Raw genomic sequence first — 24,738 nt, 5'->3', positions numbered from 1 at the left:
TGGCTTCAGGAGGGTGTTGAAGAGTTGTTTTCACCCAGCAGTTTACTGGATCTGGGGTGGGTTGACCCTGGCAGGACTCCAGGTGCCCACCAACACTGCTAGATGGTGGGAGAAAATACAACAAGAGGTTCTCAGGTCAAAATAAAGGCAGGGAGAAATCACTCACCAATTACCATAACAGGAAAAACAGACTTAGCTTGGGGAAATTTATTTATTGCCAATCAAATCAGGGTACTGAGAAACAAAATCAAATCTTAAAACACCTCCCCTCCACCCCTCCCTTCTTTGCAGGCTTAAATGCGCTCCTGATTTTCTCTGCTTCCTCCCCACCAGCAGCACAGTGGCTGGGAAATGGGGGCTGGGGTCAGATCATCACAACTCATTCAGTGTGAGAATTCCTCACGCTCTTCCCCACCCCAGGGTGGGCTCCTCTCTCCATGGGACCACAGGTCCTGCCAGCTCCAGCGTGGGCTTCCCTTAGGCAGCTTGGTGTGGGCTCCTTCAGGGGTGCAGGTGGATGTCTGTTCCACAAGGGACCCAGGGACAGCCTTTGTGACCATGTCTTCACCAGGGGCTGCAGGGGAACCTCTTCTCCTGGAGGAGCTTGGAGCACCTCCTCCCCTCCTTCTGCACCGACCTGGGTGTCTGCAGACTTGTTTCTCTCCAATGTTCTTTCTCCTCTTTCTGTCTGAAGTAGCTGGACATTTTGTTTCATTTCTAAATACCTCAGCCCAGAGGCTCTCCCCTCACGCTGATGGGCTCAGCCTTGGTCCATTTGGATCTGGCTGGAATTGGCTCAGTGGGACATGGAGGAAGCGTTTCAGTGAAGGCACCCGTGTAGCACCTGGCCACACAAAGCCAGCCCCGTTGTGTGTGTGCACAGAGGAGTTTCTGGTGAGTGGGAAGTCCAATAAAGCTCCCTGAGCACCACACGAAGAAGGCATTATAGCTGGACCACCAGGTCGGGAATAGTTACACTGTAAGCTGTCTTCTGAAGTGCACAGCATTCTGCTCTGAGCTAGCAAAACCTTGAGCACAACTCAGCCAAGGCTTCACCAGCACATCCTCAGAAGATGACTCCTCACCCCACATGTCCCTGAGTTCTTTCTTGGACCAGCTGAAACCGTCAGCACCCTGTACCAGAGTCCCAAGGGAACCAGGAGCAGCTTGGGTGTTCAGGGGAGGGCTGTTCTACCTAACCAGGAACAGCTGAGTGTTGTGGTTTGTATAAACTGTTTGCCATGTATGTGTGGCATGTGGCAGTAAATGAAACACTTACTTTAAAACTTATTGAAGTTCTTTCAGCAAAAAAAATTAATGTGAGGTTGGCTTTTATGCGTTGTTTCAAATGAAGCAGAGATTTATACACCTTATTATCCTAATTTTTTTCCAGACACTGCCCTGAATATCTCTCATATCTTATGGGAAATCAAATATCGGAGATCACTTTTAATTTCCCATCTATGGTAAGAACAAAAAAATGAGTAAGTCTAATGAAGTGGCATGTAGTCAAATGTTCAGGCTGTAATCATCCACAAAATACTTAAAGCCATCTGAAAGAAACTTTTCAGACTAGGCAGACTAGGTTCCTCTTACTCCTAAGATTCTGAGAGATGCCAACAAACTCTAACATTTTCAGTCCTGAGTGCCTGAGATTAGGTATCTTGTTCAATAAGATGACATCTATTGAGGATAAACCTTTGGTTTAAGTTTTTGGATGCAGAAATTCACCCCTCTCAGCAGGAGACAATGATAATACACCACACTGTGAAAAACAGCAGATGTAGCTTTACTGCTATGTACAAGACTCTATCTGGTATGGTGAATTTTGTAATTGATTATAGTAAAGTTTTTTGTTTTGTTTCATTTTGTTTTCAGAAGAGCTAATAGATGCACGTTTTTAGAAATGGGGCATTTAGGTATATAATGCTCCTAGGAGCTGCAGAAAACCCCATTTCCAAACCTTCTCACTCTAAAGTAATGAGAAAAAGAGGAGTTTCCAGGAGTTTCTCACAAAGAGTAATCCTAAAGCAAATTGGATTCTAAGCCATATCTTCTGCCAGGGTGGATTTGTGGGGGCAAAGAGAAGATGGGGGAGGAAGAGCTAAGGCAGCATTACCCTTTTTTCACTTTTTTCCCTCCTCCTGCCTTCCACCAGCGTGGCTGATGCTGTCCCATGCTGAAGGAGTGGTTGAATCCCATCCCTTCTTCATTTCAGCTCTACATCAGCCCCTGCAGATGTGATGGATAAACATATTAACCTCAATACAGGCATTTTATGTCAATCAAAGATCTTCATCTGCTTTTAAAAATATGAAGTATTTTCAGAGATCTCTTTTTCTATTTCTTATAGAATCTTTCTGTCTTTGGTACAGTAATTACTTGTCACTGAAGTTTCACTTTGCCTGTTATATTTTCCCTGGAAGTTGTCCTAATATTGTGATTAAAATGTGGTTTTTTTTACCAAATAGTAGGTGTTCTGTGAAATTGCATGGTTTTTTGTCTTACAAGTTTAACTTTGTGGAATTTCTTTCACTTTCTGTAAAAACATAGCAAAATATGGACTTCAATGTTCATAACTGGGAGAGCAGAGAGTTTAATACCATATAGACACCATAATATTCCACCATATAGATAGCATGGTCCAAACACCTTCGTTTCAACTGAAAACAAAATATGTTTAAAAAATTGCTGTAGCACTGAATGGTAGATCTGAGTCATGAGTAGCTCTACTGTGAGTATTAAATAGCCCCATTACAAATCATCCCCAAATCTCCTTCCTCAGATGCTCTTGAGCATTATTTCTGTGATGCCACAGAAATGTGTGAGTCAAATCTGTTATTTATTTCAAGGTATGCCTCCCAGCCTTCCTGAGCAATTCTATAGTTCTATAATTCTATAGTTCATTCTGTAACCCTTGTCCCTCTTCTTAGTATTTTGGATTCATATGAGTAAATATGCTGTAAATTGCTCAAAATAGTTTCAGCTCTGTAAAACAGTAAATGTTCCTGGCCCTACCTGTGCAAATTATCTTACTAAGGTCAATAAATTTATCTGCTGGTACAGCTGAGGAAAATATTTTAGCAGATTTTCTGGGGCAAAAATGGTGACTCATTGGCAGTGTAACATTTTATAGATTCCCATCAGCTGAAAAATCTGGCCACTTTAAGCTTTGAAAACAATAAATTATTATTTTTTTTTAATAAAATATTCTGTTCTGATCTTTTCAGGGTCATACCAGTTGATTTTTAACTTAAGAGGTTTTTTTTCATTTTAGAAGTCCTCATTCAATTCTGTTACAAAATTCCATTCCCTTTTAGCCTGCATAAACTAAAATCCCATTTCAATCAAAATTATACTCAGTAAGATGGAACAGAGCATTTCATGTGATTCTGAGCCAGTATTTCTTCTTTTTCAGCTCACCAGAAATTTTGAAAATGTATTATTTTTGGTGATCTCAGAGCATATATTTAAATTATTCACCACATCTGGGAGGAATGGAAAATTTAGATTGTCTCAGAGCTCAAATCAGATGCCAGATCCATGGCTGCAGTAAATCAGCATAGCTGTGCTGATGTTGGGTGAGCTGGGTGGTTTTATGCCAGCAAGGAATCCACCTCCATTTAAATATTTGGCTCAGTAGGAAGGAGTAGATGAACTCTTCAGGTGGCTACGGCTTGGAGCTGAGATCTTGAGAGGAAAGACTTGCAGGACAAAATTATCTGACTTATCTGTGGCACTAATGTGTGATGCCTGTGTTTGAGTACTAAGTGTTGGTATAAATTCAGTGTGCATGGCCAGTATTACATGAATTCCCTTCCACACTCCTTCACTAGGAATATTAAAAGTTGCATAACTTCCAAGTCTTTCTATGTGCTGTTGATTAGCATTCCACCAGGATCACTAACCTATTGGAGTGTCTGTCACCATTAGTGGAAAAGAGTCTTTTATTTCCTTCTCAAATGATTTTGCTTTTCTTCAGCGGTGTCCATAGCAACCCATCCTGGTAGTGATGGGTCCCTGATTCTGTTGCAGGCTTTCCACAGCAGTGTCTTGCCAGCAACAGCAGCTGAGCCGGCGTTGTGAGGCCGCTGGGGGACACGAAGCCACACTGGCTCTCCTGAGCAATGGGAGGTGTCTTTCCACACATGGCAGGTCTGCTCTAGTAAATGGTACAGCTGATTTCGGGACATCTTCCCTTATTCTGAACACACTGATGGGAATCTTACCCTGGAAGGTCTTTTGCCTGAAATGCCTTTTCTGAATGTGTCAGTGCACACATTTCTCTGCAAGTCTGTAACTATTTCCAGGAGTATGAGTTCCCTGCTCCAAGCTGAAAGTTAGTTCGGGTAGCAAATAATCTGTGGAAGAGATTGTCCAGAATGTGGCCAGGGGACAAGGAAAGCAGTTTTTCCCTTAATCTTCTCGGTCATCTTTCCTTGTTTTAGTCTTTTTGTGTAAGTAAAGACATCTCAAGAAATGTGTAATCTGCAATCCAGACTATCTCTGCTGCAGGCTTTAGATCACAACCAACAATCTAACGTCATGCTCAAATAAGAATTACTTCATTACCTAGACTGAAGCTGTCAAGGAAGACAGAATGTTCTGTTGTGGTCTCTTGTGCCTTAACCTAACTAATCTTGGACTTAGTAAGAATTGGCTTTATATCACAATGTGCATAAAGCAGGGACCAGATCCAATGACCTTTATTCATGCGAGCAATTCTTTCTCACATGTGTAATCAATGGGATGGTTTGCTGAGGTAAAGTTTCTCTGCATGTGTAAAAGTGGAAAGGACCTGGACAAAATTCCACATTTTTTTCTTTCTCTGACTCATACTTGTCTCTGGATTTGCTGTGTGTGTGTATTGGCACTGCTCTTCCATCCAAGCCCCAAGTACATCTCTGCAGCTCTTTAGGTTGGATTTTGAGTGCCAAAATCACATCCTGCATTTCTCATGTACCCATCAAAGCATCTGCCTTTTGGAAGGAAGAAGTCTTGACCAAATGTCTGCTGCATGATAGGAAAATGATTTGTGCTGTCTGAAATACCCCTGTGAGCTGGTGGTGTGTCAGTTCTGGTGTTCAGTGTCATTTCTTCCAGGACAGCTTTGCCCTGCAGCCCTGGAGTGAGGGTCCCAGCTGAGCTGGGGCCAAGCACAATGAAGGTTGTATGAACAGATGGACAGGCCTACAGTCAATAGAGCGTGCCTGAATGTGAGAGCAGAACTCACAGGTGGGAATGGCCAAATGTCTGTCTGTACTGTGGTTAGGGGGACATACCATTGCTAATTCTGCTCTGGGCTGACTTAACTGAAAAAAGAAATTCTTCCCTCACCACATCAGGAGAGGTTTTGGCCTGTTGGAATTGCCTGGGTGGTGTAAAGGAAGGTGGGGTGTAGAGAGACATTCTAATTAAGTCTCTATCCCCTTTTGTTCATATCTTTTTAGGAAAGCCCCCGTGGAATAGACCAAAATAAGCTCCTACCCCTAGCTGAATAAGTTGTCAGGGTGCAGAACTATATTCTGCAGACTTATGCATGTGTAAGGGGTGTGTAACATTTTTGTCTGAATGGAGCCCTATGTTCTCATAATTTATAGTAAGTAATCTTATTTGCAAAGCATGCCCTTACAGTTTTAAAAAACAGGTTAATTGACTTGCATAAAAATCAAACATGTCAAAGTTTTCCATCTCGACACAAACAGCACATTGAGCAGCACATTGCTACAATAGCCATGATGCAGTCTGAGCTACCTATTGAGATATTTCATAAACCAAAATGGAATCTTAAAAAGTTTGTCAGTTTTGCATACCTCTGAGTTTCTGAATTTAGGAGTCCATTACTCAACTAATTATACAATGTTTTATTTTTTTCCTTGTGTAAATAAACAAACTTGTGTCTGAATTTTGGCAAGGGGCACTAGAAGCCAATTAGAAGGTGTTCCCAATGTATTACAGTATTACAAACAAGATGCCTTTTCTTAGAAAGGCGAACACACCGTGTTTCTTTTAATGAGTGTGAAAATATACCAGTTGCTTAATCACTAGCAACTTATAGTTATAAGCATAAGTGAGTCCTTTCTCAGGAATGAAAAACATAGCTTAGTTTCTTTACTAACAGATGACATTTTAATTTAAGGCTCCAGTTTTTGTCTGGAAGGGCTAAAACATCTGAATTATTTGAAAGAGAAATAGGGGGTAGAAGGGAGGTATGAGAGACCAGGCAGGATTTTCTTTGAGTAGACTTCACCCCATGCTCCTTGGAGTGGTGAGAGGAATGTGTGTCCCCTCAGGCTGTGTCTGCAATGCCATCTGAGGCATTGTGCCATGTCTAGCATGACACTGGATCCAAAACTAAAGCACCGTGACTTACTTAAGAGTAAAATATTCTTTCTGCATGCATATTTTAGGTCTGGGTTGGAGCAGCATCCCCAGCAGAGCGAGCCCAAGGAAGGATGGTGGCTCAGCTGGAGTTTCTTCCCATGGTCCTCTTCTGGGTGAAAAACAGGAATACAGCCTGGAGTTACTTTGAAAGGATAAAGCATCCTCCTGTGCAGCCCAGGCAAGTGACAATACACTCGTTGTGAAGCAACAAAAATATTAAGCTGGATAAGAGGCTGGATAGAACAAATAGCTCTATATAGAGACCCTTTATCCTTGTTTTCCTTGAAATGTTTGTCTAGAAACATAAAGATTGCTTGATTTATGGCTTGTTCAACAAGCTCCAAATCAGATGGTGTTGCATTCAGAGCAGTGAATCTGTCAGCCTGGCACTGCTCCACTGCAGCCAGTGGAGTGCTGCAAATTCCACACAGCACATCCCCAGCTGCTGCTCACTGGGGTTATGGCAGGAGTGTGGTGCTTGTCAGCAGATAGAAGTGTGAAAGGATCTGGACCATCACAATTTTTAATCCTTCTCATAAAAATAAAATAAGCCTTGGGAAAGCTCTCCAGTGTTACTTAAAAATAGAATAAAGAGTGTTAGTGGTTTTATATGGATTATATAAATTACTAGTTTATTAGAAAAAGGGATAATTTTAAAATGAGAAAATTTCCCTCAAAGGGAACATTAAACTTCTTTGTGTTACTTTATGGATATTTCATTTTACATTTAAAAATAATTAATTCTTTTAAATCAGAAATTTTCTCTATTTTTTTTTTTTGTCAAACAATGCTCTCCCTGCTTCAGAGCTCCCCAGTTTCTTTTGAGCCATCCTCGGTGCTGCTCAGCCCTGAGGCATGAGCTGGAGCTCAGTGAGTTACTGTGCCTGGCTTTGGCCAGGGTCTCTGCAGGTACTCTTAATTCAATGCAGGGCAATGCTGACTTAGCCAGAAAACCAAGCATAGGAGGTTTAATCCAAAGCCAGCCTCACTGCCCAGCTTTAGTTGTGCCAGGTACATGAGTTAGATTCCTAAGTTAGCAGTTTGTGTCCCGGGTTCCAGTGGAACGTTCAGAGAGGCAGAGCACAGTTCTCAGGCTGTTTACTGCCTTATTTGCTCTAAAGCATGGTCAGAATTTCACACAGGCATTATAATAACAGCAAAAGCAGCTCAAGAGTCCCTGAAAGATAAGGAAGGAGAAGAAGAAGAAAATGTAGAAAATAAATTGCTCCTTGTGCTGCAATTTTTTAATGGAAAATTGGTCTTGTAAAAAAATTGGGTTATTTTTTCCTTTTGCTAATGCATTTCAAAATGTTCAGGTTCTGAAAAAAATGTGAGGCTTTGATTGGGTAGAAAACCTTATGTTAAAACCAGGAAAAAAAATCAGGTTTGCTTGTAAAAATTCTTCAGATTTCAGTACCCAAAAGCGGAGGGGAAGAACTTTGTTCAAAACTAAAACATTTCAGCTTTCTGTCACTGAAAACCAAAAAGTTGTCATTAAATTTTTTGTGGTGAAAGTAATAGTTTCTAATCTAGTTCTGAGATTTTCCAGGACATTTAGGGAATAGCAAGCTATGCTCTGGATGGGGACACAGAAGGCTTTGTCAGAGGTTTCTGACAATCTCTTTGGGTATGTCCACATACCCTGATAGAGGTGACCCAGGGCTCTGCTGGAGTCAGTTATGTCTAGTTTGGTAGAAAATAGTCACTTAATGCTTTTCTGCCTCAGTTTTTCTTCTGTAAAATGGGAATAATATCCTTGACCTCTTTCCCCAGTGTGTTGGTGCTCTCTGACAGGGTCTCTGTCTCTTGGCAAATGAGGTCCCATTTGTAGCTGCAGAAACATGGCTGTTAAAGGCTCCTGGTAGTACTGCTAAGGAAAGATCATATGTCTAAATACTCCCTTTTATTCTGATTTTTATAAGCATTTTGCTTTACAAGGGAAGATCCTCAACCATTTTAAATTTGGAAGGTGTCCACCAAAGTGAGAGCAGCTCTACCAACTTAAACCAACTGAGAAGCTTTGCCCCAAAGTCTGCTTGGGGGAAAAAAAGTAAACTTCTGGTGTAGGAATCCTCTTGTTAATACAATTAGCATATTTCATGTTTACAGCATTTTTAGAAGTTCTGTTAAAAATAAATTCCTGAAGTCCTGGATAAATAAATACTGTACAGAAGAGTCCTCTGTAGCCACAAAGGTGCCAAAAATTATCAGTAATCCTCAGTCAGATGGAATGTACAGTTGGCAAGGGGATGGCAGGAAAAAGTCCTCACCAGTTCTGCCTCATACTCCCATACAATGAGAGATGCCAAGTTTTTCTGTTGGTGTCTGTGATGCAGTTGAAGATGGGAATGTTTGTCATTACAGAGACCTTGTTTTGGTTAAACAACCAGTGAAAGGCTCAGTTCAGTTGCATATTTTTCCATCACTAGACGTCAGTTTCACATGAGCTGCTTTATTTTGTTAATGAAATTTGACCTTCATTTCTTCTCCCTCTGCATTTAACTCATTTTAGGTCAAAACATATACTATGCAAATGAAGAACCACAAGTCCAGCCCACTAGTGATGTGGTTTTAAAGTCATGAATAAAAATAAAAATTATTTACAGGCTAGTCTGGGGCAATATATGCCTTGAAAACTGACATCCAGGATCCTGGCAGCTTACGTATGTATTTATTTAGGCTTTTACACTGCCAGGATTTATAATTGGGGGGCTGGGGGTGGTTTTTTCAGAAAGTGACTGGTGATTTTAAAGGCTTTTATTCTGAGTGACGAAATTCAGACAAATGAAACTGGCATGTGCTCCCTGCTGTCTGAAACATGGCTTTGTTTGAGCCCTGTGTAGTAAAGCTTCAAGCTCTTGAGGAACCCCCAATCACTTGTCAGTGCTGTGTATCTTGTCCCCTGGGCAAAGTGCATGTAAGTGGATAATGGGCCAAGAGCTGTTTTTATTTAAAATTGTGGAATTGCCACTTGGTTCAACAGGAATTACACCTGTTCAGCCAAAGGCAAACTTTGGCCCAGGCATTGAAATTTAAAGATGCTGCTGCATCAGGGCACAGCCACCCTGAGCAATCACAGCCTCAACACTGTCTTGTCTCCGAAGTACTGCACCAACACCAGGCACACCACGAAGATGAAATCACAGAGTAGTAAGAAAACTGGAAATCTGCTCAATCTGAGGTTCTCCAGTCAGTTTTACTGGATCCAGCCCTAATAAATACCCTCCCTAAATGTTCCACCATTAGATCTCTGTGATGGCATCGCTCTGTGCCAACAGAAAAGTTAGAAACACTTTGCTGCTTAGAAAAAACATCTGCTGAAAAGTTTAGTAGCTTAATTGCAAAGTGTGTAGAAATGTTTAATAGCCAGAAGAGTAGAGCTGTAGGAGTGACTGTGCCTGCATAGCACTTGAATCTTTTCAATTAGCCCTGAAGGTAGACGTCTGAGAACAGAAAAATTAAGAGACTGAAAAGATTTGCCATCAATGCCATGATTAAGCCCCATTCATACTCAATTTCTCAGTGTTTTCCAGACCCCAAAGACATAAAGGCAAAGTCTGAACTATTTAAGGACTGATGCAGCTCCAGATTAAATTAATATCTACATTATAGCAGCTACTACTGTGACTGTCAAAAATCAGTTTTACCCCAGAGAGAAGGTACAAAGGAAACAATGGAAGGTCTTCTGCATGAAACCCTGAAATCAGATCCTAACAGGCACACAGAGCTGTGCAGATGTAACACAATCTAACCTTTTCATGTTTAGACTAAAGTACTTTCATTTAACGTTACACTTAACGGAACAGCTTTAAACCAGCCACAAAGAAGTGACCTGGCATGTTTTGACTATAATAAGCATTGATTCCATGCCTATAAATTTTATAGTTGAATCAATTATACTCTTTCTTTATAGGATTAGGGAAAATGTTCCATTTCAAATGGAATTTTTCTTTTTTATTCTCATGACAGAGAGGAATTGAAGAGAGAAAAAAGAAAAAACGAGTGAGCAATGCTAAAATTATTAAGAAAATGCCTAGAGTATATTCTGCTAGAATAAAAGCTGTCTAGATAGACTGTCTCAGCCTGTGGAAAGATCCATCAGAAGAAAATATTTCTTTTTTTCCCATAAAATGAGAAAATCACCAGCTGTGGTCTAGCAGTTCTGGGAACAGTTAGGAGCTGACACTCAGATCCCAGTGCAGATGGGCCTGTGCTGTCAGACTCAGCACTGATGAGAAGGTACACACTTTTCCATCAGAAACAGGATCCTGAGCTTTGGGGAGAGCTCAGTTAAATCTTCAACTGTGCCACAAGCTTCCTTGGGCAGCACTTCTTTCATCTGAAATGGTCAGGCCTTGGCACTGTGTTTTCATAAAGTGCCCAGTCAAATGGGACTTTGAGTCTTTGCTGGGACTGAACACAGAGCCTATTGATCACTAACTGCTAGAATTAAATTATCTCCATGGAATGCAGTGCTCTCAATACTTGTGGCATGTTGAGTGGTAAAGTTGCAATGTCAGGTAGTAGGGAAAAGCTCTGAAAATCTTTGGTTGAAGCTGTATGAAGGTTTTGAAGTAACTTTTCAAATTCCTGATGATGTTACTATTATAGAGCAGACATAATTCTAGACACTTGCAGAGGATTCACCAAGATACCAAAGCCTGTTGTTAGTCAGAGGTCACAGAGCAAGGAAAGGCCAGAACAGAAGCTCTTCCCCTTGAGCCACATCACACTGTGGAGTGAAAATAGCCATTTCACCATGCTGAAGAGAGATTATGAGGCAGCTTTTGACAGATCTCAACAACACAAACCAGAATTCTTCAGAGTCTCCAAAACTCAGATGAACTTGTGTTCTGCAGCAGTTTTTATTTACAAGGGCTCTGAGTGAGGTGCCAGTCCAGAAGTGCTAAGGACTACACCATATGTAAGGATTGAAATCATATCCTCCATTTATTAAAAAGGAACTGGGACACAATTTTCACCCAAAAGTTTGGGGTACATGTTACAATTTGTGTTCCTATGTATCCACACAAAACTTTGCTGCAGGCCAGTAAAATCTAATGTGTGACCCAAAAAAACCTAGCACAGTGAGCTAAAAATTTTCTGGGTAAATCCTGGTCTGGGTAGACACCTCAGAAAAGCTGTACCAAGAGCAGATAAACCCTTTGCTTTGCCCTGTAGGATGCAGTGCAACATTTTCACGGTGAAAACAGGAGTTGCACAGACCCTGCTGTCAGAGCACATCACAGATCCTGGCCCAGAGCACATCACTCTACCATGGGAGGGATCCTCTGGATGAAGTGATCACACAGGAGAGGACGAAAGGAGCCTCTGGCTGCTCTTTTGCACTTCCTGAAGGTCAAGGCCTGGGGCAAACATACTCAGTTTAAGTGATGAAATGCAGATCAAGGTGCACTAATTTATGATGTTTGATTTTATAGCTCTAAATTACACCTTTTTTTCCCATCCCAGTTACTCTAAGTACCTGACAAAACAGTGCTCAAGCAAATTTCCATAAAATGGGAATGGGGGGGGGGGGAGTTTTGAAGGATGCACCAGGACTTCTATATATGAGAAACAGTAAAATATCCTTGAGGCTTCTACAAACACTGCTAATGTCTTTTCAGTCACTTGGACGGTGGTTTAAAGTAGATGAGATTTTAATAATCTTCTGGCCTAAAAATCTGGGGGAAAAAAAAATTCTTTGATTCCTTTGTTGGAGACTGTATAGTGCAGACATTATTGTAAAATAGTAGATATTCCATTTAGTCAGTGAATTTTTGTAAATGTGTAACCTTTAAGACCTGTTGATACAACCACCATGTATTTAAAGATGCCCTTCAAAGATTTCCTGTACTCAGGTAAGCAGTTCTGAGCAGGTAAGGATGGATTCTTTTTGTAAGAGTATTATTTCACCCATGAATAGCCTGCCCTCATTTGCCATCATTAGCCTGATATGGGGAATGATAATGTAACATTTCCCTGATTATTTGGGGGGTTATTTTTAGAATAGTAGCATTTATATAACAGTCTTGGTAGAGATTTAGGGTACAAAACCCCCCTAACTCAGGCTACAGCTATTAACCTCATGTGTTGTGTTTATAAAAAGCCACTTTAATACAATGCTGTATAAAGTACGTATAAAAAGAAAAATCCATTACAACCAAGGGGATTTTCAATGAAGTATTAGGCTGGTAATAGGTTTAACAAGGTTGGTGCTTTGCTTCCCTTCCTTTCATTTGTTGTTTTTTTTTAAATCAAGGCACAACTTATTATAAGCAGTTAATGTGCAATTTTGGTGCCACAGATTAAATTGTGCAGGCAAAAGTACTGCAGGATTTTGTAAAGACATATATTGAGTACATTGATACACATAAATAAGATTATACCTTTTCCCCTGCATTTGCATTAGCCAAGACAAGTATTAGACATCATAATACAGAATGGTTATTCAGAGTTCACTAATTATCGCTTCGTATCTTTAAATGAGATTATAATATGGCCAGCTCTGGATCCTGGTACAGCCTGACTGAGTTATGCTGTGACACTTGGAGGCAGCAGAAAAACAGCCTGGAAAAAAAAAAACAACTTCACAAAATATTTCATATCAAGATGGTAAAAGTTTGTGTGTGTGCAGGGCAGGAGAGAAAATGGACCTTCACCTGCAGGTTACACAGGGCTGATCCAGAGCTGTGATTCCTGGTGCTCCAGCTGGCTCTGCAGGTGCTCAGGGGAAATCTCAGCAGGCTGCACTAAACCTGTGGTGACCATCAGGGGTGGCTGCCTCCCAAGCACTCCCACACTGCTCCCATAACAAGGAGCCTTCAAGGACTATCCCAAAGATTTCTGATCCAGCTGGAGATGGGGCTGTGCAGTTGTTGTATTGGCTATGGGGTCAGGAGATGTTTCCCAGTTCTGGCCTTCAAATGTTTGGAAAAGAGGATACAGTCTGAGTTAATTTTTTATTTTGTGTGGGACTTTTGTGGCACTAATATCTACATTCCATCCTTTCTTTTTAGGAGCCTGCTGAGTCACTGCTGCTCTCCCTCTTCCACCTCTTCCACTTTTTTTAACACAGTCACATCCCTGGCTCACAGGATGGCAAGGGGAGCAGGTGGCTGAATTTTCCTTCTGTTCCCTAATTGAGCTACAGCCTAGAATGCTTAACATCATGTGTAAATCACAAATATCAGCACAGAATTCCCAGTAACTGCAATAAGATAGGGAAGAAGAGAATCGGGCTTTGCATGCTCCCTACTGGAAGCTGCTCTGTGCTGTTGCTCTGGGCTGCTGCTGCTGCTGAACACACTTCACTCCAGGGCTGGCTGCATTTCTGTGATGAATGAAGCCACCCTGTGTCCAACCCTGTGTGTTTTGTTTTAATTCTGCAGAGCTCTTTGGAATCTTCTAGGAAGAAAGTCACTATATAAGTGTGAGATTGTTGTTTTTATTTGAACTGGAAAATTGCCTTTCTGAAAATAGTAAGTTGTAGATTAAATGCCAAACCAGGATGAGGCAATACTGCTTTGTACACAGAGAGGATTATTAGAAATATTTCTTTAGAATGATACCCAGAATGTGAATTACTCAACTTGCCAGGTTACTTATGAAACAGAAAAAGTTACAGAAGTGCTTATGTAACATTGTTTTTCCAGAAAAAATAGGTGGTGATTTTTCTCAGCAGTTCCATCTGCTAAATGGACTAACATCTTGCAAAACCCCCTCACTGCTTTTCCTCCCAGAACTCCTGCAAGGGGACACACACAAAAGAAGATCTATGCGTTACAAAGAGCAATCTCAGATGGTTTAAGTAGGCAATCGGATACAAGAACAAGCTTGGACTATTTGATGGGTGAGAAAGGTCAGTTTGTTTTTAGCTTCTCTGCATATAAATCATCTATGAAAAAGTTTATTTTGCAAATGTCTTGAGCAGTACAAACAAGCAATACAAAGTTCAGTGATTTGGGGGTGGGCAGCAAGGTGGCCAAAAAGGTCTCTTGATGTGCTTCATCCTTGTCACAGCAGCACTCGGTTCCACCACTCTGACACAATCCCAAATTATTCCCTTTCTGCCAGCACTGATGTGCAGAGGGTTGGCATCAATGCAGAGCAACTCTTGCAGTGCTCACCTCTGCTGAGTGCAGCAGTATTTATAGATTAACAACTGCTCCCTCTGCTTTTGGGAAGACTGGCAGGAATGCTTGTCTTGTTTGGGGCTGAATTCTTCTAGAAATGTAATTATTGTTTAGCACAGAAGGAAAAAAGCTTAGTCAATGCAGAGTATTCCTTTCTAGGCAAACATATGGGAGGTCTCCAGTGATACAAAGTTATGCTGTGCTACTGTTTTATCTGCGAATAGCATGTGCAATTCTGGGTACTGAGCTGACAGAAATCTCTTTCAGAGGGTGTATAATGCACCCCTTCAAAACAATGCTTCTTGATGCTTTTTTTTTATTGTATTTTAAAACTTATTACAAGACAAACAACAACAAAGAAACCCTCCTCTATGGCTCCTCAGTAAAGCACCAAGTGCATGTTCATGTTACTCCTTTAATGGGCATTTCTATTTTATGCCATATTTTAAAAATGCATTTACAGATTTCTTTCCAATTAAATTTTATGGATTAATTTACTGCTCATGAAAGTGAATGATTAATAATAGTGGCTTGGGTAAGACATAGTGGGGTAGGCATTGTGCAAACTTCCCTGTGTGGCTCTGCCAGAGCATCTCAGTCTGGACCACTTTTACCCCAGAGAGTGGGGCTGGCCAGTTGTGTGATAGTTGGGGCACATGGCGTGGCTTTTTCATCACATGCCACCAAGGAAGAATTTCCCTTTCCCAGTGTATCAGTGGCTGGCATGGTCCTGGAGTTTCTGCTGCTACCATCCGTGGTGCTGGCACTGGGAACTACAGGAGAAGCCAGCTGGGAGCTTTGTGCTTGGCTCCCATGGAAGCACAGAGGAGATCAAATTCCCTGTCCCTTGGAGAGGGACTGAAACTTCAGGACCTGAATAATTTCAAGGATGAAAATACTTACTGTCTTTAGGAGAGTCATCTTTTTGAAGTCAAGCACATGCTGAAGTAATTTCTTGTCTGTGAAGGTCTAAAACCAGCAGAAGCTGTAAGATGAGGGAGGTAAGAATGACAAAGGCCTGAGATCAAGTCATTACAAACTAGAAATCAGCATATCATTAACCTGTCTATAGTAAAGCATAACTGAGAAAGGCAGCTAATAAACAAGATTCCCTTGTTAGTTATTATATGTTGCTATTCTTTGAGAATCCCATAATTTTTGTGTGTTCAGACCAACCCAAGCAAGTACTAGGCATTTATGGCAACATGACCTGAAGTAACTACAGGAATAGCTCCATTTCCAAAAGCTTGTAATGCCCAGTGGGTTTCCCAGAGAATCCTTTTCAGTCCTGAAATGCACATTGATTTTCACAGCTGTAATACAATTCTGAGCTCACACTTTGGCATCTTCACAAATCTTGTTGATACTGAACACATGAAGCTATACCAGCTCTGAAAGGTCCAGGTCTGAGCTTTACTCAGCAGGATTTTTGAGAACATAGTTTTGAGTATCATTTGTTCTTTGACACTTGCTGTCTCACAGAAATCTCTTTTATTCCTCTGGAAAGGAAACTTATCTTTACAATGACTGTCACAATAGAGCACTTCTAGAAAGCAGAATTCCCTGTGACAGCTGTTCCAGGCTTTCTCTTCCTATTTTTAGACAATGGGCACATCCTTCATCTGATATAATCCCAAGTAGTACTGTGAGTTAAATGTAAATTTTCAGTAGCAAGCGTTTAGTCCCAATGCTAATCCTAATGCTAATGCTTTTACACATTTCTTTCAAATACCCTTTAGCAGTCTTTATCATATTCTCTTTACATTTTTATAGAATAGACCCTCTATTCACCACATATTTTCTAGTATCAGTATTCCCAGCCCACTTAATACTTAGTTTAAGTTAAAATGCCTTGGCTTTGGGATTTGCATGAAAATGTTAGAATAACAATTTTCAAGTTTTATACTTAAAAATATATCTCTCACTGCTGTGAGTATAAAGTTTGGACACTTTTTTTAGGACAAGAAGGCAAACAGAGCCTAATAAATATTTACAAACTGTCATAAGAGTTTATAATTTTAAGTCTGCTACATCATTTATTCAAACACTTTGTAATGTTGTAATAGATATGAATTACTATCTGGAGGCAAAAGGGCTCTGGACAGAATGAAATGATGCTACAGTTATATGAAGAGTAATTAACTACAGTGTGTAAATAATGTGTGTGCTGCTTGACCAGAATTAGCCAAGCCTCACACAAATCATCTAATAATGCTATTTGTGGTTTTAATTTTTCTCCCTGAGAGAGTTCTGGCAGTCCAGAAAAGTCCAATGAAAAGTCTCATGTAAGACAAATGAGAATCAGTGGAGATTTAAAATAATACTGGTTAATGTTGTGTGGTGATACCAAGGATGGTTGCTGAGAAGTTTTTAGAAAACAGCAGTTGATCCAATAACATTGGAATAATTGATAGGTATTCCCTGGATACCAGAATCAATGCTGATACAGCTGGAGGTTGCACATGGAATCGGCTTCTGCAGGGTGATAATGGAATTTGAAGTATGGACTACACCTACATTCCTACTGAGTGTAACTGAGCAGAGGCTCCTGGATTGCAAGACTCCACTGGAACCCTGGTACACTCTGGGATGTGCTTCCTGCATTATTTTCAGCACAGTTTTTAGGCCATTTCATAGGGAAGTGGCTGCATAGATGTGCAAAATCCAGCAACACCTTCTTGAACATAAACAGTTCATGTTAGGCCAAGTAGATATCTACAAGAAGGAGCAAAGTGGCTACCATAAGTGCATATTTTATAAAGAAATAAATACGTGTACATTGCACCCATGTTTTCTTTCCCCTTTCAAAAATTTAGCCTTATAAACCCAGGATACAAAACAGGATTTTTATTTCTAGGACCTTATATAAGTAATTTTCATATACTGCTTGAAATAAGCTATCTCATTATGATGAAACTTTATTACACACTGTCTTTAATTTATTCACACCATGTTCTACAAGGCTGTCATTACAGAAATTGCTTATGAAGAATGTTCCACTAAGCAAGTGAAATACCAGTTGAATATATAATGTAAAAGTCTGATTAAATTTTTTTAAAAATCTGGATTGATCATAGAATGGGGTTTTTCCTGGTTAAAATCATGCTGTCTGCACTGAATTGTAGGTACATTGGTTGCAGAGCTCCATAAAGAACTTTCCATTGCTCCTCCTCCTGGCTTTCACTGCTGTAAATCCAATCTAAAACCTGGTAAACGAAGAAGGATCTTCACAAAAGAATTTAACACTTGCTCCTTGGGAAAGTGTAAAGAGTGACCATCAGATAGGATTTTGCAGAGAAAATATTTACCTGCATTGATGTCTCAGTAACTGTGAAGAGCATTTTCCAATGAATAGTCAATGTTTGGCTTCAACTTAAGTGGCCCAACACCTAATTCAAGCCAGCAGGTTTTGCTGGCCTTCAGACCTTATTATTTACACTCTCCAGGTATTGTGACCTTTAAGAAGCACATTTCAGAATGAAGTGAATGGATTTATGCCAATTTACACCAGCTGTGGAACCAGTTCTTAGTTTTACACCCTGTTCTTAAACATTCTGAGTCAGAACCAAAGTACAAGGGTTCAAGGAATTTAAGTAATTTCTGGATGTACTTCTGGATCAATATCCAAGATATCCTTGTTTTAGCCTTCCATCATTATGAGCTCCAGAAGATGGGTTCAGAATGATAATTCATGCATCAGAATGGAGTCATTGCTGTTTCAGTAATTCCTGTCTATGTACAGCATTTTTTGTCAAGGCCCAGTCTGCTGCTGGTAAACACCAGGGAAAATCAGGAGCAATGTCACCCACCTGGCTACAACAAAAAATGAGAATCTTTGCTGAAGACCACACCTAAGGAAGAAAGAGGAGGGACTAAAGAATACAGCAGTACAGAGCAAGTAAACTCTAAAGCCAGAAATAGCATTTATGTTTTCCAGCCTTCTCTTAGTGTCCTGTCCACTGGACTACACGGGTGTGGAATTCAGAGGCTGAATTCAGTTGTAAACTAAATCCATGGAAACTCAGCATAGGAGATCTAGCCAGAATATCAGGAGCAAAACTTTGTTGTTAGAATTGGAAAGGCTCTTTCACCAAGTTCACAGAGTATTTCTGGAGTCCTTTGTATGTAGAGCACTTAACTTTGAAGTAAGTGGCTCCAGCCTATGGATACAAACAGACAATTCCTTTTTATCCCTTGAGCAATTGTGCACCTACAAGAAAAACTCTAGACAAATACACAGCTATTTGTGCAAAGAACTGCAGCTGTCCAACACACAGCAACTGGAAGTATTAGAGAGTCGTGGTGACTTTGTTGCTGAACGTCACCGGATTCTGGTCAGGAGAATTTAATCCATCGTCTTACGAGTAATTGCAGTGGGGCAGATGACAGCATTCCAAATCTGCTTATTTTAAAACCAAATTTTCAGAGTTCAGTTCTTAACTTTGCCCAAGCATTGCTGTGATAAGGATCTCTAGCTACACTTCAGGTGTTTTTAGCCCATAGAAAGGGGCACACCACAGAGTGAGCTACAGTCTTTGGAAAGATTTCAGGGGTTCTGACTCAGTGGGTGACACTGGTGACACTGGTGCTTTGCAAAATAGGCAATGACAAGCACTAACTGCAACTATCCTATTGTTTTTTCACAGAAAAATACCAGTTTATCAAAACAGATTTTGAATTTAAACTCAACATTCTCATATTTTGGAAGAAATTTGGATCAAAATCAGAGAAAAACAAAGATTGAAAGGAACTGCTACTTCCACCCATTTCAAAGCAGAGAGGAAGGTGGTAACTGGGACAGTTACTTAGAACAGGAGTTGACTGGCTTCCAGTCCCTCTGATTCAGAGATTTAAAGCTTATACAGCAGCTGTACACTAATTATTACTTTGGAAATGTTACCTTTATCACTTCTTCTCTGATTTTGGGGCATGAAAATTCAGACAGAGTTATTCTTGTTCTTTGGGAAAGGCTTAAGAGTAAGTGCTAAAATTTAGCAATTCCTACAAAGTACAATTCTTATTTCCTAACCTGGATTTATCTCTGAAGCTCTCACATAGATGTCAAGAAGGGTTTCTGCACTCTTCTATCCCAGTTTCAGCTTTGAGTCTGTGTTGGGGCAGGAGGCTCTACTAGTATGGACTGAAATTTCTTAGCAAATACAAATGTTACACTGTACAGGAAAAACTAGACAATATATAAACATTGTTATTCTTTCAAAGTCTTATTTTATCTGTTGGCTTTAACTTCACAACCATATGTATGAGGAATTGGGTGTGCCAATCCCATTAACAATAATGGGAGCAGAGGGCTTAATTCTCCACAGACTATGCTGAAAATGTGGCCCCTAAAGAATACTCTGTGTGTAATTGATTTGGGCTATTTGTTTGAACTTGCCAAATGGATTTCTTGAATATTTGCAGCTAGTTTTGAAAGCACTCCCATCCTCAACCAGACACACAGGTTATTAAAGGATTTGATTTGACATTCAACAATTTTGTATATTAATATTCCCCACTTTTTCCTAGATCGACATAATCCTTCTAAATCCCAGCATCAACAGTCATTACACCAAAAGAACAAGATATTGCTGCTGTCGCTATGTTCCAGTATAGAATTTTGTAGGAGCTTGGTTAATTTGGACAGATTTATATTCTGCCATTTCCTGAACTGTGAGCAGGACCTTGCAGGTTCAGCTCTTTGAAAACATTCACATAAACAATCTCACTTCATTACTTTGAAGGAAATAGATTCAGTGGCATCTGCTAAAGTGGTGATATTCTGTGACATAGAAAGATCTCTTTTTTGCTCTCAGTCCTGGATAAATAAGACTAAATCCTAGGTACCAAGAGACTGGTACCTGATAGAGATCTGATCTCAGATCTTGTGAGGATTCCTGTCATTTCGAGCTACTCTGGATATCAGGAGAGAATGACAGCAAGAAGCTTATTTTCAATTGATGTAACAATTGATAGTTCTTTCTATAGCCAATGTGAGCTGCAAACCAAAGAATTCAATGGGTTTTTTACCCAACTTTTCCTAGGACTATTTCTTTGATAGGCCCTCATTCTATCTGGAAAAACTAAAGTTATTCTATGATCTCAAGCTATAAAACCACATTTTGTCAACCTGCCTCAGACTGGGTATTGCATCCCTCAACAGATAATTCCATTGCAGTGAATTGGGCAGCTCAGAAAATTTACCCTTCAGCTTCAGATCTGGGTGTGATGGGATGAAGAGGATTCACTCATCAACTGATTTCCTTATTCCAGTAGGTAGAGCAAGGAAGAAATGTTGGCTCTGTTTTAAGAGTCAGTAGCCAAAACAGCAAGGTCAGCATAGTAGGAAGATGTTGTAATTTGCTGCTGGTGTAAACCAGCAGTAACTTTCTGGCCCCCAGAGAAAGTAATGAGAGTAGTGACTCAGAGGCGTGTCTGTGAGTCACGAACAGCCTGGGGTTTGTCTTCAAGACGTCTGATTAACACTCAGCCCCTTGTTTGAGGCTGTGCCTAAAGGTACAATATTCCCTACATGATGAACATGGATCTGAGCTGGGATTGGTGCTGAACTGAGTAATGTCAGTGCTGATCCCAGAGTCTGGATGGTGAATGTGAGTAGTACAAGTCAGCCTTTAGCAGAGGACACTTTTGAGAAATAAGGATACCTGAAACTTTCAGGGGAAAATGCTTAATTCTTTTTTTTTTTTTCCTAAAACTCTTGTCAGACATGTTTCAAACCCAGGTTAGGTTAATTTAGGTACAGCTGAGTGTCAGTTATGGCAGAAAGCCCCAATGAGTGAATGAAGAACTATGTTTAGTGCCATCCATTTATCAGCAGATGTTTGTTCCCATGTATCAGCCTAATGCTGACACTGTGGTGTTTTCCAGGCCTGACTGCATCTCTCCAGGCTGTACCTATGGCAAATGGAAGAGAACAGCTCTCAGTCTAGAGAAAGGCCTGTGTGACATCCCCTTCCCTTGGTCCTACTGCTCCATACACCACACTGAGCACCACAGGAAATCTTTTTGACCCCTTTTGCCTTTAGGTGTTAGTTCTGGATAGAGACATTGGGACTTTCTAAAGTTTATTTGTCATATAAACCAGCAGCAACTAAAAATATACCTCTTCTTTTATATACCTCTTCTTTTTTTGTTTGTTTTAATATTCTGTCCCACTCTTCACATTTCTCTTGTGATTCATGGAAAGGCCTGGAGTCTATGATTCATGTATTTTAAAAATCACCAGTGTTATGACCTTTATTTCCTAATGTGCTGACAGAAGTTGTGGTCTTGGTTGTATTTTGTAGTTTCCTCCTGGTAAAACATCTTGAGAGAAGTTGTGGTTGATGTTGTTATGCAAAAGAGGACTCTCACAATGAGGATGATGAGGTGTAGTTTATTTGCTGGGCTCAGCAGGACTGAAGGGCTGCATTAGCAGCACAGGCGTTGGCTTTTCTAAGCCTGCTTAGGACAATCCAAGTCTCAGTAGCATCTCTTTAACCTTTTCTGCTTTCAAAGCAAATTAATCAAGTAGCAGAGAGAAATGGGGTGAGAGCTTAAAGTCTTCTCTAGTTTAACAACATGTTACACTTTGGTCAACAATGCATTGTACTTGTAACAAAACAGGTATTTTTTTCATAAAAAATACTGTGCTCTTGCTCATAGTGTTGGCTGCTTGCTGTTAGTGTTGGAACCTCATGGATCCCTAAGAGAATGAGAGTGGCAATCTGGCCATTGGCTGTGAGCCCTGTGGGCATTGCCTTGCCCGTGGTGGAGGGGCTGAAATGGTGCGATGCCTCCAGCCTTCATCTTCATGGCACAGTTACCTAATCTATTTTCTGCCCTCAGCAGCTACAGCTCAGCATAAAAGTCACATTACCAGGTTCAGGAGGAATCCAGAGAATGGCTCCAGAGTTGACCTTAGGTAGATCCCTGCCCCTGTTTCTGCCAGCTGCCACTAGCTCAGTCACTGCTGTACAGAAAAAGGATTTCCCCTGAAAGCTGCTTCTCCTGAGGCCAAAGGATTTTTGTGACACTGCTGCACTGTGAAAGACTGACACACAGCAAATAGTATTTGTTTATTGCTGAGAAGACCATTGGGGGGTTCCTGTAGTGTAAATATCAAAGAGACAGAACTCCTGGGGAGGTGACATTCCGTGATCTTGTCATATTCCACTCCACCCTCTCCAGGTTAAGATGAAGAATTGCAGTCTGAAAGGAAATTATTTCCCCTACACAGTCTTAAGTTTTTCATCTAGGCTTGCATGTTTGACTTACAAAAATCTTGAATTAGGCAGGAAAAGAAAAAACTCTGAAACAAGGGAGTCCATAGCTCATCTTTATTTGAGCTGAACTTATTTACTCTGTTAACAGCCAGCCTTTGGCAGCAGCACTAAAGACCTGTCCCACCTCATCTCGAGCACTTGCTGCGCAGTCCCACAGCAACACATCCAGCCTGGAGCCACATCCTGGAGCAGGAGCTGTGCACAGGGAGGGAGTCCAGCCCTCACACCTCTGCCTCCTGTCCCCGCAGAGCTGCTGCTGGTGCCCCAAAACCTGACACAATCTATCCCAGGAAGGAGAGACACCTTGCTCAGAGGACAGGAAGAGAAGCTGCCAGGGTCAGGCCTACTGTGTGAAAAGGGGTGAGTAGAGCAGCAACACTGATGTTTGTGCTTTTGATCAGTGGGGTTATTTTAAGATTTTCATGTCCCTAAAACCAGTATATATGTTGACCATTTACTGTCCTACAATAAATGGCCAACAGCCCACAACTTAGGTCTGTCAGCTCCACTGAGTTCCATGCACATTCCATAAATACAAATCATATAGTGAACTAAAAAAAGGGGGGTGTGATTTATGCTTATTTGCTCTGTACAACTACAAACATCTGTGTAGAAAACAAATACGGACACTGAAGAAAAAAAACCCACTTCACCCTTTTCCTTTCCCCTTGCCCTTATTTTGAAGCCTTACAAAGACAAGCCATGTGGTCAACATCTGGAATGTATGTGGGAATTATTCAAATGAGCCTTAGTGGTGGTTGCCTTGTGCCAGGCTCCTGAAGTGGCACAGAGGAGTGACAGCCACCACACTGTGTACATGCCACAATCTTGTGCACCACAACCACATTCCAATCATCTTCTGGCTGGGTTTGCCAGTGGTGGCCAACAGGCCTGGTGGAACGTAACTCCACCTGTTTCATGTGAAGTGTATTTTGCATGTGTCTGGCCATGTCTGTTGTAGGATCTGTGTTTCACAGTGCCCTGTCTTTGGGAGGGAGGGAATGGATGTTGTTGCTGGCTTTAGTTTGGAGGGATAACGTTGAGCCACTTGAGCAGGCAGAGGAAGGTCAGCTGCATGCTCTGTGCTGGAGCTTACAAATCAGTGCTGCTTATGAATTTAATTTAGTGGATGAGCACCAAGAGAGAACAGCAGAGACACAGCCCAGCCACTGCTACAGCTCACCAGGCAGTGCCTGAAGACTGGCACTGGATGGCCACCAGGTCAAGTCTGTGGCCCTGAAGTGCACAGCCCAGGCTCCAGTTTGCCTTTACCTGTGCAGCCAAGTTTGTAACAGCCCACCATGTTCTGATTGGCTTTGCTGAACTTGAATATGTTTGTGAATATATGGATCTAAAATACTGCATGTAGTACCTTGTAGTTTGGGGTTTCATTTTCTTTTCCCTTGACTATCAGCTAAAATTCACTGTCCACACTTAGGGAAGACTTTGGCAAAATCTCTGTCTTCTTTGCTACTCTGTGAAAAATGGCAGAAGACGCCCTGGAACTAAGCAGACTTTCTCTCCTGACCAGACAAATCATGTTCTTTTTCTTCCCAAGTAGCCAAGCATCTTATAATTCGACTCTGGATCGTGAATGCCTTATTCACATCAGCGGCTCATGACATCAGTCACCCCGGCACTTACTCTCGTTCCGGGCTAATTCTCTCCGTGCTGACTTCCATGGGGACAGGCGTGAGCAGCCAGGAGCCAGCGGGAGCGCAGCGATTCCCTCAGCGAGATCAGGAGCGGCCGAAGCGCAGCGCCTTCCTCAGCGGAGCTCGCGGGCTGGGAAGGAGGCGCTGAGCCGGCATCGCCACCGCGAGAGCAGCGGGAGCGGCGCCGGGAGCGCTCGGGACCCGCTCCCACCGCATCTCCGGGCGGGGAACACGCGGTGTCCCCGCGGCAGCGGAGCCCTCTGGCATGGGGCGGCAGCTGCC

General features: G+C 41.3%; 1 long non-coding RNA gene across 1 annotated transcript; it reads right to left on the bottom strand.

The window, feature by feature from the left end:
- Window positions 1-667: 667 nt before the first annotated feature.
- Window positions 668-24,738, bottom strand: LOC107212402. Its single transcript, XR_001524452.3, has 3 exons — window positions 24,446-24,738; window positions 15,423-15,504; window positions 668-2,232 (listed from the first exon to the last, which is right to left on the bottom strand). It is a non-coding gene; the product is annotated as an uncharacterized LOC107212402 (long non-coding RNA).

The sequence above is a fragment of the Parus major genome, chromosome 18 (assembly GCF_001522545.3).
Source record: "Parus major isolate Abel chromosome 18, Parus_major1.1, whole genome shotgun sequence".
NCBI classification, from domain to species: Eukaryota; Metazoa; Chordata; class Aves; order Passeriformes; family Paridae; genus Parus; species Parus major.
This window is presented reverse-complemented; position numbering and strand designations above follow the sequence as displayed.